This window comes from Pan troglodytes, chromosome 6, assembly GCF_028858775.2.
Source record: "Pan troglodytes isolate AG18354 chromosome 6, NHGRI_mPanTro3-v2.0_pri, whole genome shotgun sequence".
Classification (NCBI taxonomy): Eukaryota; Metazoa; Chordata; class Mammalia; order Primates; family Hominidae; genus Pan; species Pan troglodytes.
In genome coordinates, this window is record NC_072404.2 from 121,940,944 (window position 1) to 121,957,876 (window position 16,933).

At 43.4% G+C, this 16,933-nt stretch overlaps 1 long non-coding RNA gene across 2 annotated transcripts in view; it reads right to left on the reverse strand.

Annotated features, from left to right (window-relative positions):
• Positions 1-1,508: 1,508 nt before the first annotated feature.
• Positions 1,509-16,933, reverse strand: part of LOC134810554 (uncharacterized) — a 28,956-nt gene continuing 13,531 nt past the window's right edge. The window contains exons 3-4 of one of the 2 annotated variants that reach the window (XR_010158932.1): positions 4,567-4,763; positions 1,509-2,742 (exon numbers count right to left, since the gene is read on the reverse strand). This is a non-coding gene — a long non-coding RNA (uncharacterized LOC134810554). Of the gene's footprint in view, positions 2,743-4,550; positions 4,764-16,933 lie in introns of those variants that run through there. The other variant, XR_010158931.1, reaches the window with a different exon arrangement.

The window sequence follows — 16,933 nt, forward strand, 5'->3', positions numbered from 1 at the left end:
GTATCTGGCTATTTCTAGCAGCCACTGTAAAGAGGAAACACAAATGCCTGGAAGGGTAACCAACATTTTAGCCATTGTAATTTTGGGGTGTTGAGAATTTAGGTAATTATTCTTCATTGCTTTGCTGTATGGTTTTTTTCCATAATAAACATGCATTATTGGTGTTACAAAAATAAATGGATGGTGGGGGGCAGGGGGAGGACCAGTAAACACAATTAGTTTCATCATTCATAGTGTCTGTCCCAGGACAAATACAAGCCAGCAACTACCAGCAGCAGCATTGCTATTCCTGGAATGGAGACCTGAGAAGATTTTACCCTCAGGGAGAAATGTAATAGGGTTGTTCCCAGAGACACTGGAAAATCTCTTTAAACGCCAGCTTGCCGGAGGTGGGGACTGATTAAGTTTTGGGAAGTCACTTCATTCAGTAAGCTCATTGTGAAATAAGCATGAGGTGGTGATTTAATGTGTGATTGGCAGGCATTGCATATTCAAGCACAAGGAGTTTAATTGATTGGAAGAGCAGGTTGCCCTGAGCTGATGCAATAAATACTACGGTTGAGTGTGCTGTTTGAAACTAGTGAAGTGATGCAATCATCTCCCATGTTCAGCAGCAGCCTAATTGCTGGCAAGAATTTAAATGCTTAAAACGGTACTTGGATGATTACAGAGCACATTCAAATTATGTAAAAGTGACCAGATCCCATAGCTCCAGGGCACAGCATCTGTCCTTAAGTGATAAGGGTCAGTTAAAGCTCTAAAATCGTAATCAGTCCATTGGCCCCAGTGAAGGCCCTGAAGGAAATTTGCAGAGTCACAGCCATCTGCTGCCTAAAATAACAAGTAGCAGGGTATCTTCCCAGTGCAAAATGACCACCTAGCAGCACAGCCCAAGGTGACCTGGACAGGCTCCCAGTCTTTTCCACCTTGCACATTACCTTAGGGAAGGTCAAAGTATGAGTATTAGCCAAAACCTTCTACAGTCCCCTTGAAGGCCTGGGATTTGCAGGAACTAGTGTCTGCTGCAAATAAAAGTACATACTGGGATTCCAGTTCATGCCGGAGGAACCCTAAAGCAGTAGTGAATGGTTTCCCCAAGCCTGCTTTTGTTAGATATGAGTTCTACATTTCAAAGAATATGTCAGTATGTTCAATTATTTGTCTTCTACTTTTAAACTTCCTCATAAAGCAACCTTTTCCGATTACATTCTCCACCCTGACTCACTCTGATTACCTGCTCTGTCATAACCATTTTTCCCGCCAAACCACTCACCCCCACCACTCTCTTTAAGTTAGCCAATCGGAATTAGTTTAGCCTGTGCTGTCTAACCCTAGCCAATAGAGGAACGACACAGCAGAGGGGCCACGTGCCCATCAGGGATAAGAACCCCTTCCCTTCCCTTGTCCAAGTGTGCGCTCATCATTGCTCCATCTGTAAGGGCACACTCTTCTGTAGAAGTAACTTGCCTTGCTGAGAATTAAAAATAAAATTTTATATTCGCGTGCTATTTCTTTTGCGGCACCAAAACTTTATAACAATTAGAGTAAGTACAACATCACATTTCTTGGCACAGCTTTCTACTCCCCCCACCCCCCACCCAAGTGTGCAAATAGCAGAATGCCAAAGCTGGGCTCAGTAAGTCAGTGGGGAGCCAGAACTGAGTGGTCCATGTAGGCTGCTCTCTGAGGGTCTGCAAACCCAAAGATAAATTTTAAAGTATCAGGATTACATCTCTTTCAGGTAATTCTCCTTAAAACAGAATTCTTCATAACTGAGTCCATAAACATTGTTGGCCCTCAGTGAGTTTGAGATGATATTCTATGATGCTGATGAAATACAAAACTATATTTCCACAGTCAGTTGATGCCCTCCTTATGACAGCCAGAGAGCCTCATGATGTCTCAGTGGAAGGCTACTCCACCTTCATCTACAGGTGGTCTAAGGGAGGAGGATCAGGGTCAGGGCCAAGAATTTTTGGGTGGGGAAGGGCAAGCAGGGACCCAGCAGTTTTTATCTTCTCCATTTCAACAGATCTTGAGGCTCTAGAGTTTTACTTGATCAGAGTCATAATCCCAGTCTTGAGCATTTTAAAGCAGGTGTTCTCACGTATCCACCTTGACCAATAAATAAAAATCTCCTATATGTCTTTTAACATAGAGAAATACATTAGAATTTCCTGGCCTGGAATACCTTCCAAGACAAACTGGTCAGGAGATAAAATGCCTAAATATTGGGGGCGTCTTCCAAAAATTCTAATTTTGGTTTTGGAATTATGTATATTGAACCCATTATTTAGCTAAGAAATGAATGACAGGATGAAAAGGGTGTTTCCCCTTCCAGGTGGCCAACAATTTTTGATTCCAAATATTTAATTAGGCTGGCTGAGTTTTTTCACTTGTGATTGGTTTTTTGCTTCTGTTTCCCCTTTCCTGGTTTTTGGCTGCAGAACAGTCCTTACAAGACTCAGCACTTGAAACTTGAGTCCCAGATGTGCCAGACTAAAATGCAGAAAAAAAACCCGATCTTTAAATTATTAGCAACACCCTTGATAGCAGATGAGAAATTTCCTCTTCAAAGACACAGGAAGTGGATTTGTATACAGTTCAAATGCAGCAGCAGGGCATTGAGAGAGTTTGAAAACCTCCAGGTCCTGAATGAACACAGCCTGTCCTCCAGGGTCAGGAACTCAGTGTCTTCCAAGGCCGACCTTCCAACTTGGTTGAACTCTATTTCCTGATGTGCTGAGATAACGCAATAAAGTTGCAAGTAGCCCTCCTCCCCCCGCCCCACACTCCCCCCCACACACACTCTTGCCTGTCCTCTCCCCAGTCCTACCTGTCAGGACAGTTCTCAGGCTTCCTATAAGAGAAACAGGTGGGAAGGCGGAGGAGAGGGATGCTTTGGTTGGGGAGAATGGTGCTGAGGGCAGCCCTGGCATGGGAATGACAGAGGGTAGGATGTTGCTGAAGACTTCTGCATAGCCCTCGTGTGGAACAAGAAAACCAAGGGCTTTATTTATTCTGACCTGTCTTGGTGGCATAGACAGCGTCTGAGTGGACATCTGCTCTGTTCACCTGTCCATCCCTCATTCCCCCTTCTTCAGCTAAGCAGCTGGAGTTTTTATTTTGGGGAACCACCTCATTCTCAGACTATGAGCTTTAGGCAGGGGGCTCCTTCCCCTACACCCCCCTGTCCATGTTCAGGGTGACATGGAACTCAGGCTGAGCCAATCAGCATCATTCTCCTGGGTCACAGAGTTTTATTGGAAGGCGATCCCTGGAGGGTGCTACCTTAGTGAATGGGTGACCTGTAGGAATGTGAATTGGAGCCACCGAGCTTGCATCCCCAATGCCTGTCCTCTAAGAGCCCACCATGGGGAAAGACAGCAGTGGATGCAGAGGCCAGGAATGGAGATGGACTTCTACAACCATGATGTGAACCCAGGAGTGACTGAAGTCACTCTAGCCCTGGCTTCTGAGGTTGTGTTATAAATTCTCCCTTTATTTTTTCTAATCTGTCCTAAGGTTCCGTTCCTTGTAACCAAACATTTCCTGATTCATCTAGTGGTCTTTTGACCACATTGCTTTGGGAGCTGAGCTATTTGAGTGTGAAACATACCTGTATGAAGCTTCCTCTCATTGGAACTGACAGTAAGTCTCTTCCCTTAGACAGGTGACTTCTGTCAGCTTCCCTAACTTCCTCCTCTTCAGGTTAACACTCCCAGTTCCTTGTAATACTTTTCACAGGAGTTTCTCAGATGCTGAGTTCCTTCATTTTTTTTTCTTTTTTCTTTTCTTTTCTTCTCTCTCTTTTTTTTTTTTTTTTAGACAGAGTCTCACTCTGTCACCCAGGCTGGAGTGCAGTGCTGCGATTTTGGCTCACTGCAACCTCTGCCGCCCGGGTTCAAGCGATTCTCCTGCCTCAGCCACCTGAGGCAGGTGGGATTACAGGCGCCTGCCACCGTGCCCAGCTAATTTTTGTATTTTTAGTAGAGACAGGGTTACGCCATCTTGGCCAGACTGGTCTTGAACTCCTGACCTGGTGATCCACCCACCTCAGCCTCCCAAAGTGCTGGGATTACAGGTGTGAGTCACCACGCCCAGCCCTTCACTTTTCTTAAGTATCTTTCACCCAGACCTACTCTGTCTCAGGCACTATTCTAAGCATTTGGACTCATGCAACCCTCACTTTATGACCATTTCACAGATGGAAAAATTGTGCATGAAGGGGTTAGGTAGGCAAACTGCTCAAGGTCACTACCTGATAAGGTAAGTGGCAGATGGATTCAAACCCATCTTGCTGCCTCCAGAGTTCATGTTCTTACCAGGACCCCACACTGTCTCTTCAGGGCACACTCCTCTAAACATAATTAAGTTTGTCTTTAGCTCTTTCAGAGAGTATTTCCTAAATCTAAATGCAGCATTCAGCTGTGGTCTGAGCTCTGGAGTGCTGTGTGGCCATTCCCTCCCTAACTGGAGATTCTGTCATTCATTTATGCTGCCTGCGATGGCATGGCATTTTTGGCCACCACTGCCCACTGTTGACTCACCTCGAGCTTACTGTACCTGGTTAATATATGTCTGTGCATCTTCCATTGTAGTCCATTCACATTTTTGTCTGTCTTCATCCAAACCTTTTACTGGGTGTAGATTTGGTATGCTTTAATGATGTTTGTTCAAAGAACACAAAAGTGAAAATTCAGATGTCAAGTTCTCTCCTCAAAAGGGTGTGGAGTTTCTTATCTCCGAGTTGCTTTTCTTCTCTTTGGGAAAATGAGAACTAGTTAGAACTCCTCAGTGCTCACTTAAAACAAAAAGAAGGCTGGATGCAGTGGCTCATGCCTGTAATCCTAGCACTTGGGGAGGCCAAGGTGGGAGGATTGCTTAAGGTGAGTCAGAGACCAGCCTGGACAACATAGTGAGATCCCATCTCTAGAAAAAAAATAAAAAGCTAAAAAGAGAGGGGGAAAAAAAAGAAAAGGGCATTCTAAGGAAGAAGAACCACATGAACCACTAAATTAGAGGTTCCTACCTGCAAGTCATAGCAGCATGACCCAAGTCATTTGCTACTTGTATATATTTGCAGATAATGTACTTTAATGATTGTGTATAACTTAGAAAAGACGGAAGTGCTCCCTTGAGTAATAGCGCTCTCACCCACTGGCCTTCTTTCTGCTGTTTCCTCTAAGAGGGAAAGGAAGGAGGCAGTGTACCCAGGATTATAGCCAGCAGGAGTGAACACACTCACACACTTCACAAAGGAGTGAACAGTCCTCCACCATTTGTACCTGGCATAACAAGGGCGGGAACTGATGCACCGGACCTGAAGCCCCTTAAAGAGGGAGGATGGGATCTTATTTGCCTTTGTGTTTGCAGAGCTTGCTTCAAAGTCTAGCAATAGAAGGTGCTCAATATATGAGTGACAAATGAACAAAGAGGTAGATGAATAGGTATATCAGTGGGAACAAGTTTGGTGCCATTGTCCTGGGACGATAAGGAGAGTAACTTGAGAGAAAGGTCATCTTGGGTCATCGGAGAAGGTAGCAGTGGCTGGCAAAGCAGAGTCACTGAATGTTAGGCAAGAGTGTTGGTAGTGAACAACCTGTAGGGTGGCAGGAGAACCGAGCTGGGCCTTAGGATACCAGAACTCTAATCCCAGTTCAGCCACTCACTCACTCTGTCATTTCCCCACAAAAGGCTTCTGTTTGCTCAAAGATGAATAAATCATAACTTGGGTTTCTTCCCCAACTGAAATTTTGAGATGCAAGACTTCTAGGCATTTAGTAGGACACAGAAAGCCATTGGTGGCACTCACAGCCTCCGTGCAGGATGGCGCTTCCCTTCCTGGTACACAGCACCTCGTTGCTTTGTGGGTGAGTCTTCATTCTCCAGCCTGACTGTCCTCCAGGTTAGAGATTTTCTCAAATTTCTTATGTGCCTTCATGACACTCAGCATGGCAGTAAATTGAGGATCTGGCAGTCCATTCATGGGCTACATCCAGCTTGCAAGGGTATTTAGTTTGGCTCTTTTTATAAAGGGTATAGCAGGCAAGCAAGGCGCAGTGGCTCACGCCTGTAATCCTAGCACCTTAGGAGGTCAAGACGGGCAGATCACCTGAGGTCAGGAATTCAAGACCAGCCTGGCCAACGTGGTGAAACCCCCTCTCTACTAAAAATATGAAAATTAGCCTAGTGTGGTGGCACGCACCTGTAGTCCCAGCTACTTGAGAGATTAAGTCAGAAAAATCACTTGAACCCAAGAGGCAGAGGTTGCAGTGAACCGAGATCACGCCACTGCACTCCAGCCTGGGCGACAGAGTAAGACTCCGTCTCAGAAAAAAAAAGAAAGAAGAAAAAAAAAAGTATAGCAGGCAGAATCACAGCCCCCAAAGATGTCCACATCCCAATCCCCAGAATCTGTGAATATGTTACCTTATATGGCAAAGGGGATTCTGCAGAGGTAATTGAAGATTTCTTGATAGTGAGATTATCCTGGGTTGTCTGGCTTGGCCCAGTGTAATTACAAGAATCCTTTAAAAGGGCATGTGATGGGCAGAAGAGTCAGAACCAGAGGGATGGCACCATGAGAGGCAATGCTGACCATGGCAGCTTTGAAGCTAGAGCTGTGAGCCCAGGAATGCAGATGGCCTCTAGAGGCTGAAAACAAACTCTCCTGAGAGCCGTCAGAATGAACGTCGCCCCACCAACACCTCGACCTTAGCCCAGTGAGACCCTTTTTGGATTTCAGAACTTCAGAAGTGTAAGATCATAGGTTTGTGTTGTTTTAAGCCATTGTTTGGGGTAATTTGTTAGGGCATCACTAGGAAACTCATACAGAGGGAAATGTGAACGTTTTCAGGCAGGACAGGCACTGCCCGTATTAGGCCCACAACTTCTCATTGTCCACCACCAGGTTTGATGTGCTCGGTTCTGCTACATTTATGCGGCTTGGTTAAGCCATAGTTGTCGTTCAAGTTATTAACTAATTGGACAGCAAGAACATAAGGCTGGGTATCAGAAGTTGTGGCCCTTAACTCTAGCACTAACCAGTGATAAGACTGTGGACATGTCCGTTGACCTCATTTGGCCTCCCTTTCTTTGTAAAATCAAGGGGTTATACCAGACTGTCTCCAAGGACCCTTTCTACTTGAGAATACCATGGCTCTGTGATTGTTTTATTCTATGTAATTTGGGTTTGGACGCTGCATTGGCTATTCCTGCCCTGGTGGTAGGATGGGAATAGTTCGCAACATCAGCAAACATTCACTAAGTGCCTGCCTGGCACAAGACATGCACGTCCTAGGATGAACAAAGAACTCGGACCTCAGCCCCTGAACTTGCCATACGGATGCAGTGCTAGAAAAGGCTAATGAGACCTAGATTCTCTTCAGCACCAGCAATGTTATATTTGTCAAAGGCAACTGATAACTAATGTGCCAATATAACATTTACACATTGAAAGTTTTATTTGTTCCCTGAACCAAGGAATGGAAATTCTTCTATTGTCTTCCCCTCTACTTTTTAATCTCCCCATATTTCCTGACACATTCTAAGGTCTGGATATTAAGAGTTTAAATATTGATTATTGCTTTTCCTTCCTTCTAATAGAAAGCAAATAGCAGTATGCATTTTTTAAAAGAATAATATTTTAACATTTTTCTACACTGAACTTAGAACAGGGAAGGAAGGTTGGGAGAGAAAAGCAGAACACAGGAACACAACGCATGGCAGGAAAGACAGAGAAGATAAGAATGTTCCCAAATACAGTTAAAGGCACCAGCTCGGCATTTTCTATTCTGAAGGAACTTTTACCATAGGGAGAGAGAGACAGGGGTGAGTTGATCAGCTGTGCTAGGGATGGAGCATAATTGTCTCCCTAAATAAGAGCTTTGCCCATTAAAGTGGCATGTAGGTAAGTTTTTAAAATCACCCTGGTTTTCCAATTTGTAAAACTATGTCTTATAAAAAGGAAAACACATCTACAATGTCTATATGCTTCAAACATCTTGTTGTACACAATGTATAAAATTTTATCTGTCCATTTAAAAATAAGTACGTACATGTTAAAGAAATTAAATAAAATTTTAAAAAAGAAAGACATCATTTTACTATCATAACAAAAACTGTCTGAAGCAGTAATATGTTCTAGTTCACTGGGCATGATCCCTTCAGGATGCAGGCCCCTAACCCATACTGGAGTAGGGGGAATCTCACCAGATTTCCTGCTGAGGGGAAGCTGTGAAGCAATGTGAACAGCAAGTTCCTAGAGATGCAAAACTCACAACATCAAAAGAAAGGACAATCTAATCTTACCTCGTACCCCTACATGTTTATGTACTGAGAGGAGATATCCAGGGAAAATATATGGCAGAGAGAAGAGGAGCTCATGGCTCCAAACTGTTTTCGTCACTATTGTAGTAGGGACAATTCTTCAAGTCTATAAACAGACTGCAAAATAAATATCGCTGTCTATTGTCTCTGATTTGAATTAATTTCTGGCTAAAGCCACATTCCACTGTAGTGGTAGAAAATTTAACTTTAGGGTACATTCCCTTTTCCCCATGATGTGCCACAGTTCTGGGGTCCTACAAAGTGCCACTTCTCTGACGTGGGAGTGTCCACGTGCTCCAGGTGACCATTGAGGCAGCTGCTGTCCAGGCCCACAAGGCGTCATAGTCTGGTGGTCTCCACTGCTGGTGTTCCACGGAATTCTTTGGCCAGGCTGCCCACAGCCCTTCTGCCTAGACACACTATGCAGCCTCGCCTCTAGGGTCCTGCTACCTCAAGGTATCCCTGCTGTTTCTGGATCCACAGTCCTCTTTTTCTCCCCCTAACTCTGGAGGAGGTGGTCTTTATCCAGAGTGAAGCTCCAATCTAACATTGGCTTCTTCTAGATATTGTTTATATCAGAAAATCTTGTTCTGCCTCTTCCCTCTTCCCAGACCACTAGGAATTAGGCTTTTGGAAAACAAAAGTCAGCAAGACCGCTTCTGTTTTCCAATCTGCCTCATGCCTTCTGAGGCAAGGAACACGGAGTGGACTGACTGTTTGAATAGAGGTGAGGAAAAAATACACGGAGGGAAAGAAGGAATGTATACCTGGAAGTATTCTGCAGCCACACTAGCTACCCTTTGTGGATGGCAACCTGGAAAGGGCTGCCTACTCCCACCTCTTGGAAGGGGAGTGTGCTATCAGCACCCCTTCTTAGGGATGTGCATTGCTCTCCCAGCACTAGCAACATGAGAGACTCAATCAGTGTTTGTTCTTTCTTGCCTTCTCTCAGGATTACAACACGAAGGTTGAATTTAAAAGCGTTCTGCTCAAAGAGCAAAATTCCTTCTCTCCTGTCAATTTTACTCTATGACAAACCAAAGAACCACTCATCTACTTTGCTGAGTAGATGCTCAATTGTACATACTGTGTCAAGAATTTACCTTCATTGCTCTTCATCTACAAATACCTGCCCAACATGTTCAAATTTCTTAAATTTTTTAATGTTTTCATTTAACCCAACATACAAAAAAACTATTTCAACAAGCAATCAATATAAAGCTATAACTATTTTACATGTTTTATTAAGTCTTTGTAATCTGGGATGTATTTTCATTTATGGCACATCTCAATTAGAACTAGTCACCTTTTAAGTTCTCAATACCTACATATGGTTAGTGGCTACTTTGAATTTTTTTTTTTAACACTGGCAGCTGGAAAAGATCATCTTGTTTCATCTCGCTTAGTCTAACATAAAAAGAAAGTAGTACTTTGAATTTACCTAGAATGGCTTGAAATAGAATTATCATCAACTATTTGGCGAACTCACCTCAGTGAGGCTGCTATTACAGGAATACTAGGAGAAAGGATAGGTACAATTTGTAAAATAAGAATTTATAACTGGTATGTCTGCATTTGTATATCACACAGAGATTTCAGAATATTAAATGGAAGATGTCAAGGAATTCATAGTTCAACAAAAAAGAAGGTTCAACTTCTGAAGTACTCTGCACAGAAAGACATAAATGAATTGTTTCAAAATTGCATTTGTCAGCCAACTGTTTGGAATTTGAATTTTTTTTTCATAAAAACGTTATAAACTATGATTTGCTTCCCAGGCAAAATTAGACTAAGGTTAAAACAAAACAGGAAAATACAAACACATCAAAACTTTGTATTTCTCCTTAATGCCATTTTAATGGAGAAGAAAAGCTCAGAAGGCTTAACCAATCACTCTGTTTAGTTTTAATTGAGAGCTGAAAACATATACTGGATTTTCAAAAATGTTTTAGACTTTAAGGGAATTAGCTTATTGTATTCTGTCCATGCTCACGTTCTTCTTTGTTCTTCATGCTATATTCATATAGTATTATTGCCAATAATCTTAGGGGAGGGACATCAGCCACATTCATAGCCAATGGAGAACAGCAATCTAAAACAGAAGATTAAGAAAGCCAGGTGCAGTGGCTCACACCCGTAATCCCAGCACTTTGGAAGGCTGAAGCAGGAGGATTGCTTGAGCCCAGAAGTTCGAGACCAGCCTGGACAACATGGTGAGACCCCATCTCTACAAAAATTTAAACAATTACCCAGGTGTGGTGGTATATGCCTGTAGTCCCAGCTACTTAGGAGGCTGAGGTGGGAGGGTCACTTGAGCCTAGGAGGTCAAGGCTGCAGTGAGCCATGATTGCACCACTGCCCTCCAGCCTGGGTAACAAAGTGAGACCCCGTCGCAAAAAAAAAAAAAAAAGCGGGGGTGGGGGCCGGGCGCAGTGGCTCGCATCTGTAATCCCAGCACTTTGGGAGGCCCAGGCAGTTGGATCACTTGAAGTCAGGAATTTGAGACCAGCCTGGCTAACATGGTGAAACCCCATCTCTATTTAAAAAACACAAAGAATTAGCCAGGCGTAGCAGCGCATGGCTGTAATCCCAGCTACCCGGGACGCTGAGACAGGAGAATCGCTTGAACCTGGGAGGCAGAGGTTGCAGTGAGCCGAGATCGTGCCATTGCACTCTAGCATGGGCAATAAGAGCAAAATACCATCTCAAAAAAGAAAAAAGAAAAAGTAAGAAAGTTTGAGAGACGCTGAAGTAACTTTGCAGGAAATTAAAGCGAAACAAGAAGGAGAAAAAAGAGTAAGAGTGAGGGAATTGCTTGCAATAGAGAAGTTACTTGAGGTGCAGTTAATGGAACTGAGAAATGAGAAAGGTGTGTGGAATTACCCTAGGAGGAAGGCGTGTTAAAAGTGCACAGAAATCAAAATCCAAATGCCTTCAGACAGGTCCATGAAAGAAGCAGGCTGGGTTAGAAAGAATAGGAAACAGGGGAGACTGTGGCAAACTAGAGAGTTTCAAGAAATACATATTTATTTTTTCGTGAAACATCGGTGTGAGCCAAAGCCAAAACCTCTGTAAGCCGAGTTTTGTCTGCTGGCCACCATTCAGAACTTTCAGCAAAGAGATGAAAAGCAGACCTGGAATCAGACTCCCTGGGTTCACATTCCTGCGTCACCACTCAGGATTCCATGACCTCGATTTCCTCATCTGGGCCAGCATGGTGGCTCATGCCTGTAATCCCAGCACTTTGGGAGGCTGAGGCAGGCAATTACATGAGAGCAAGAGTTCAAGACCAGCCTGGGCAACATGGCGAAACCCCATCTGTACTAAAAATACAAAAACTAGCTGAGTGTTGCAGTGCATGCCTGTAGTCCCAGCTACTTGGGGGGCTGAGGCACGAGAATTGCTTGAGCCTGTGAGGCGGAGGTTATAGTGAGCCAAGATCATGCCACTGCACTCCAGCCTGGGTGACAGAGCAAGAGACTCTGTCTCAAAAAAATTTTAAAAAAAAATCCTCACCTATATAATGATAGTTTCTACTTTGCATGATTGTGGTGAAGATTAAGTAAGATAATGTGGGTAAGGTACTTAGTGCAGAGTCCAGCAGGCCTCTCTGTAAGTGCTTAATGAGCATGCGCTAGAATGTAGTTTCACACCTGTAATCCCAGCACTTTGGGGAGGCCGAGGCAGGCAGATCTCTTGGGCCCAGGAATTTGAGGCCAGCCTGGGCAACACAGCAAGACACTGTCTCTATAGGGAAGGGGTGGGGAAGAGTGGATGGGTGTGGTGGTGTACACCTGTAGTCCAAGCTACTCAGGAGGCTGAGGCAGGAGGATGGCTTGAGCCCAGGAGGTTGAGACTGCAGTGAGTCATGATCACACCACTGCACTCCTGCCTGGGTGACAGAGTTAAGATGCTGCCTCAAAACTTTTAATTAAAAAGCCTAATTCTATCCTTTAATATCTTCCTGAAAAGCTTTGTCCATAAGAGAAAAATTGTATTACTAATTATTTGAACCTCCATGCTACTGGCTTTAACTTCAGTCTCCAGAATCAAAAGACAGCAGCTCCAAGCCGACCCCCACTATAGGCAGTATATTTAGCTATGGCCCTTTATTTAGAAAGGTGAGATTTTCTGGCTCATCTAAAGGCAGACTGCATTTTAAAAATTGTTATCATATAAACACTGAGAAATCTAACTACAAGAGAAGTTTGGTGAGGGTGACAACAGGATACCCAATCAGCATTTCCACCTCAGGAGATGTAGAATGGTCACAGGCTGCATTTGTATGAGAGTCTGGGTGGTCTCTGGAAGAGATGGCTCAAAGGATTTGGAGAGGTCTATTGTGCCAGCCAAGGACTCTTTAATGGGAAAATGACAAAGGGTATCACCAACCATGGGGAGAGCTCATCTTGAGGCTACGTTCATCCTGGGTCACCAAGTGCTTGCTAATAAGAATTCCTGATTTTTGCACCTTGATTTTGTATCCTGAAGCTTTGCTGAAGTTGTTTATCAGATCTAGGAGCTGTAGAAAGCAATTTGGAGATTTCTCAAAGAACTTAAAACAGAACTACAATTTGACACAGCAAACTCATTACTAGGTATATATCCAAAGGAATATAAATCATTCTACCATAGAGACACATGTATGCATATGTTCATCACAGAACTATTTACAATAGCAAAGACACACAATCAACCTAAATGCCTATCAGTGGAGGACTGGATAAAGAAAATGTGGTACATAAACACCATGGAATGCTACATAGCCATAAAAAGAATGAGACGATGTCCTTTGCAGCAACATGGATTGAGTTGGTGGCCATTATCGTAAGTGGATTAACATAGGAACGGAAAACCAAATACTGCATGTTCTCACTTATAAGTTGGAGCTAAACATTGCATACACATGGATGCAAAGAAGGGAACAGTAGACACTGGTCTACTTGAAGATGGAGGGTGGGAGGAGGGAGAGGATCAAAACACTACCTATCGGGTATTATGCTTATTACCTGGGTGATGAAATAATCTGTACACAAAACTCTCATGACATGCAATTTACCCATATAACAAACCTGCATATGGACCCCCCAAACCTAAAATAAAAGCTGGAAAGAAGAAAAGGAATTACTTTGAGGAGTGGTATTGTCTGGTCTGTCAAATGCTATCCATCCACAGAGGAGCTTTACGTCCTTTTTCCTTTTTATCACATTTCTTGAGAAAAAGGTGAATATGAAAGACCTAAAGGTCTTGGAGAAAAAAAATAAAACTTGAAAGCTCGGGTTTGCTGTAAGGCACTTGGAAGACAAGCCCATCCTGGTGGAAGCCTCGTAAACAACCCTGAAAAGAGAGAACTCTGCTATCTGGGAATGAACAGCCACAGGAGCTGCCAGAGTAGCCCAGACAGAGGCACCGCATGGTGCCTTTGCTCTTGTGAAAGTAAAATAAATCTTGGGCCCCCCAAATTAGTATGACCTATGACCTGGAAGCCACCTCCCTGCTTTGAGTTGTCCTGCCTTTGCTTCAAGTTGTCCCAACTTTCCAGACCGAACCAATGTTCATCTTACATATGTTGATTGATGTCTGATTTCTTCCTAAAATGTACAAAACCAAACTGTGTTCTGACCACAATGGGCACATGTCATCAGGACCTCCTGAGGCTGTGTCATGGGCCCGTGTCCTCAACCTTGGCAAAATAAACTTTCTAAATTAACTGAGACCCATCTCAGATATTCAGAGTTTACAGTCTCAGTAGCAACTAGGAGCACAATGTGGCCTAGTGTGAGAGAGCCCCTGGGGGGCCATTGGGACTGTCAGGAAAGTGAGCATAGTGGCGGGTACTGGGAATGTCATCCCTGATTCTGCCACCAGAGACAATCCTCCTATGTCATCCTTGCCCCATGTGCACCTGTTATTTTTACCTACTGCAGTGTATTCTTCTAAGTTGGTTTCATCTCTAACTAGACAATGGCTCCAGGAGGAGTTGAGTCTTACTCATTTTGCATCCCTACCCCCTAGCAAAGAGCCTAGAATTTTATCAATGAATGAGTAGTAGGGTTCAGCGGTAAAGGCTACTTAATGACTACTTCTACTGTCACACATATCCTGTGATTGTCATTATCTGGCTGGTATGGTTTAAGGTAAAATGAGATTAAATTAGAAACTGAGTTACATTATAGTGATTTGATAGAGAACCTGAGAAATGAAGCTGTAATCCCCTGATTTTCAACTAAGAAATCACAACTATTCTAGTATCTTCATTAATCCACAAAAGAATTGATGTGCTTTCTTGGGAGTATCCTGTCTTGTTTGATCCGCATGATCAAAGAGTTTTTAATGCAAGAATCATAGAGTGTTAGACTGGTTACAAAAATGGCTGCATTTCTCCACCCCTCCCTGTATCCACACCCATTACAATGTAACTCTGTGGCTCCTCGCATCAGGAAGTGGAGTCTATTTCCCCACCTTCTGAATCTGGACTAGCCTTGTGAATTGCTTTGACATAGAATGTGATGCAAGTGACAGCATGCTAGTTCTGAGCTAAGGCCTCTAGAGACCTTGCACATTTCTCACTCAGAACCTTGCCCCCATTATATATACAAACCCAGGCTAGCCTGCTGGATAATCAAAGACACATGGTCTAGCCACCCATTGACTCAGCTGACAGCCAGCCAACCACCACACATGTGACGTCATCCTAGACCAGAGAGCCCCCAAAATAGCTGATGCTCACAGAATGTTGAAAAGCTGTTTTTCTACTCTGATCAATAACTTTGACAGTTACGTTCTACCTTCAGTCAAACCAGTCCCTCAATTACTTTCATATTGGAGAATATCCAAAGGGGAAAATGAATCACGTCTTCATCCCTTTCTTGACACAGATTTTGAAAATCGCTAAAAAAGAATGAGTCTACTTGCAGAATTGATTCTTTCCAGGCTTCCTACCAACTGATAACAGAAATATTGGTGTTATACATGCATGCTAATAAAAGACTTCACCAAACTGCTTTATATAAAAAGAGTATACACACACATAAATATGCAAGGCTAACAAAAGGAACTTAATCTAGGTGGTGAGTTGTATTAGTCTGTTCTCACACTGCTATGAAGAACTACCTGAGACTGCATAATGAAGAAAAGAGGTTTAATTGACTCACAGTTCTACAGGCTTAACAGGAAGCATGGCTGGGAGGCATCAGGAAACTTACAATCATGGTGGAAGTGGAAGCAAGCATGTTGTATCACGGCAGAGCAAGAGAGTGAGTGAGCGAAAGGGGAAGGGCCACACACTTTTAAACCATCAGATCTCATGAGAACTCACTATCACGAGAACAGCAAGGGGGAAATCCATCTCCATGATTCAATCATCTCCCACCAGGTGCCTCCCCCAACGCTGGGGATTTACAATTCAACATGGGATTTGGGTGGGGACACAGAGCCAAACCATATCATGACTTAATACCAAAATGGCAGACCCAATGTTTGTTAGTTAGAATTAGGTTCAGCTGTGAGTGACAGAAAGCCTCCCCACCCCCCATTTCCACTCCACCACCTAAATGACAGTAGCTTAAACAGGGTTGTAGTTGATTTCTCTTACATCAACGTTTAGGAAGAATGTTAAGACCCGTTGACTCCTGATGCCAGAAGCCCAGGGTCCTTCTATCTGGTTGCATTGCCATAGGTGGCCTTGATCCCATGAGCCAAGATAGCAGCATGTGCATCCCACACAGTAGGATGGAAGAAAGGAGGGGGAAGAAAAGGCAAGCAATGCTATTGCTATCACCTCAACCAATTAGCTAACACAGCCAGCTGCAAGGAAGGCTCAGAAATGGAATCTCTGAGGCCATTTGCTCAGCTTAAATTCAATTACTATGGCATTTGGAAGACAACTAGCAATCTCTGTCATAGAATGCTTAATATCATGTGATAAGTTTCTACTATGTGACAGTAGTAACATCTTAACTTTCCAGTGAGTTCGGTTCCCAATTATGTTTATATATTGGTTGTTTGTAATCTGGAAAGCAATTTCTCACAAACATTTCGACTGGCTATCTTCCTAGGTCAATAAATACAACCTATTCTAGCCCACAATGTCCTTGAAATATAATTTTCATTTTTACTCAATGATCCTTTATTCCATCAGTCCAAGGGAAAAAAAATACATTCCAAATGACTACAGATTATGTATCTCAGGAGCAGGAAAGTTCCTCCTAAAACAGGAAAGAATGAAGAGAAAGGGGGCCCTTTGGGACTATGAGGGTGCTGTACATTTGCATCCAAGAAAATAAATCTTCTTTTCTAGGGCATTAGTCATTCTATTCTAAGGTTCTGAATTGGGGAACACAGGGCCCACTGGGGGATGACAGATCAAGATCACATTCTGACACATTCTAACCTCATCTTATCTTTGTTGAGGGACTGCACTTCTATAGACCACACAGCCCTAGATATACTTACAGGGCACATGAAGGGCAAGGTCGAGCTGTCCTGGGACCTGGAGCCACCCTTTGGCTTCACTCCTCCCCAGTTCCAGGTTTTACTATTTTCAAAGGCTTCCCATGAAGGCCAGTCTTTAACCAAGTCCACAATTGGCTTACCTGAGGAA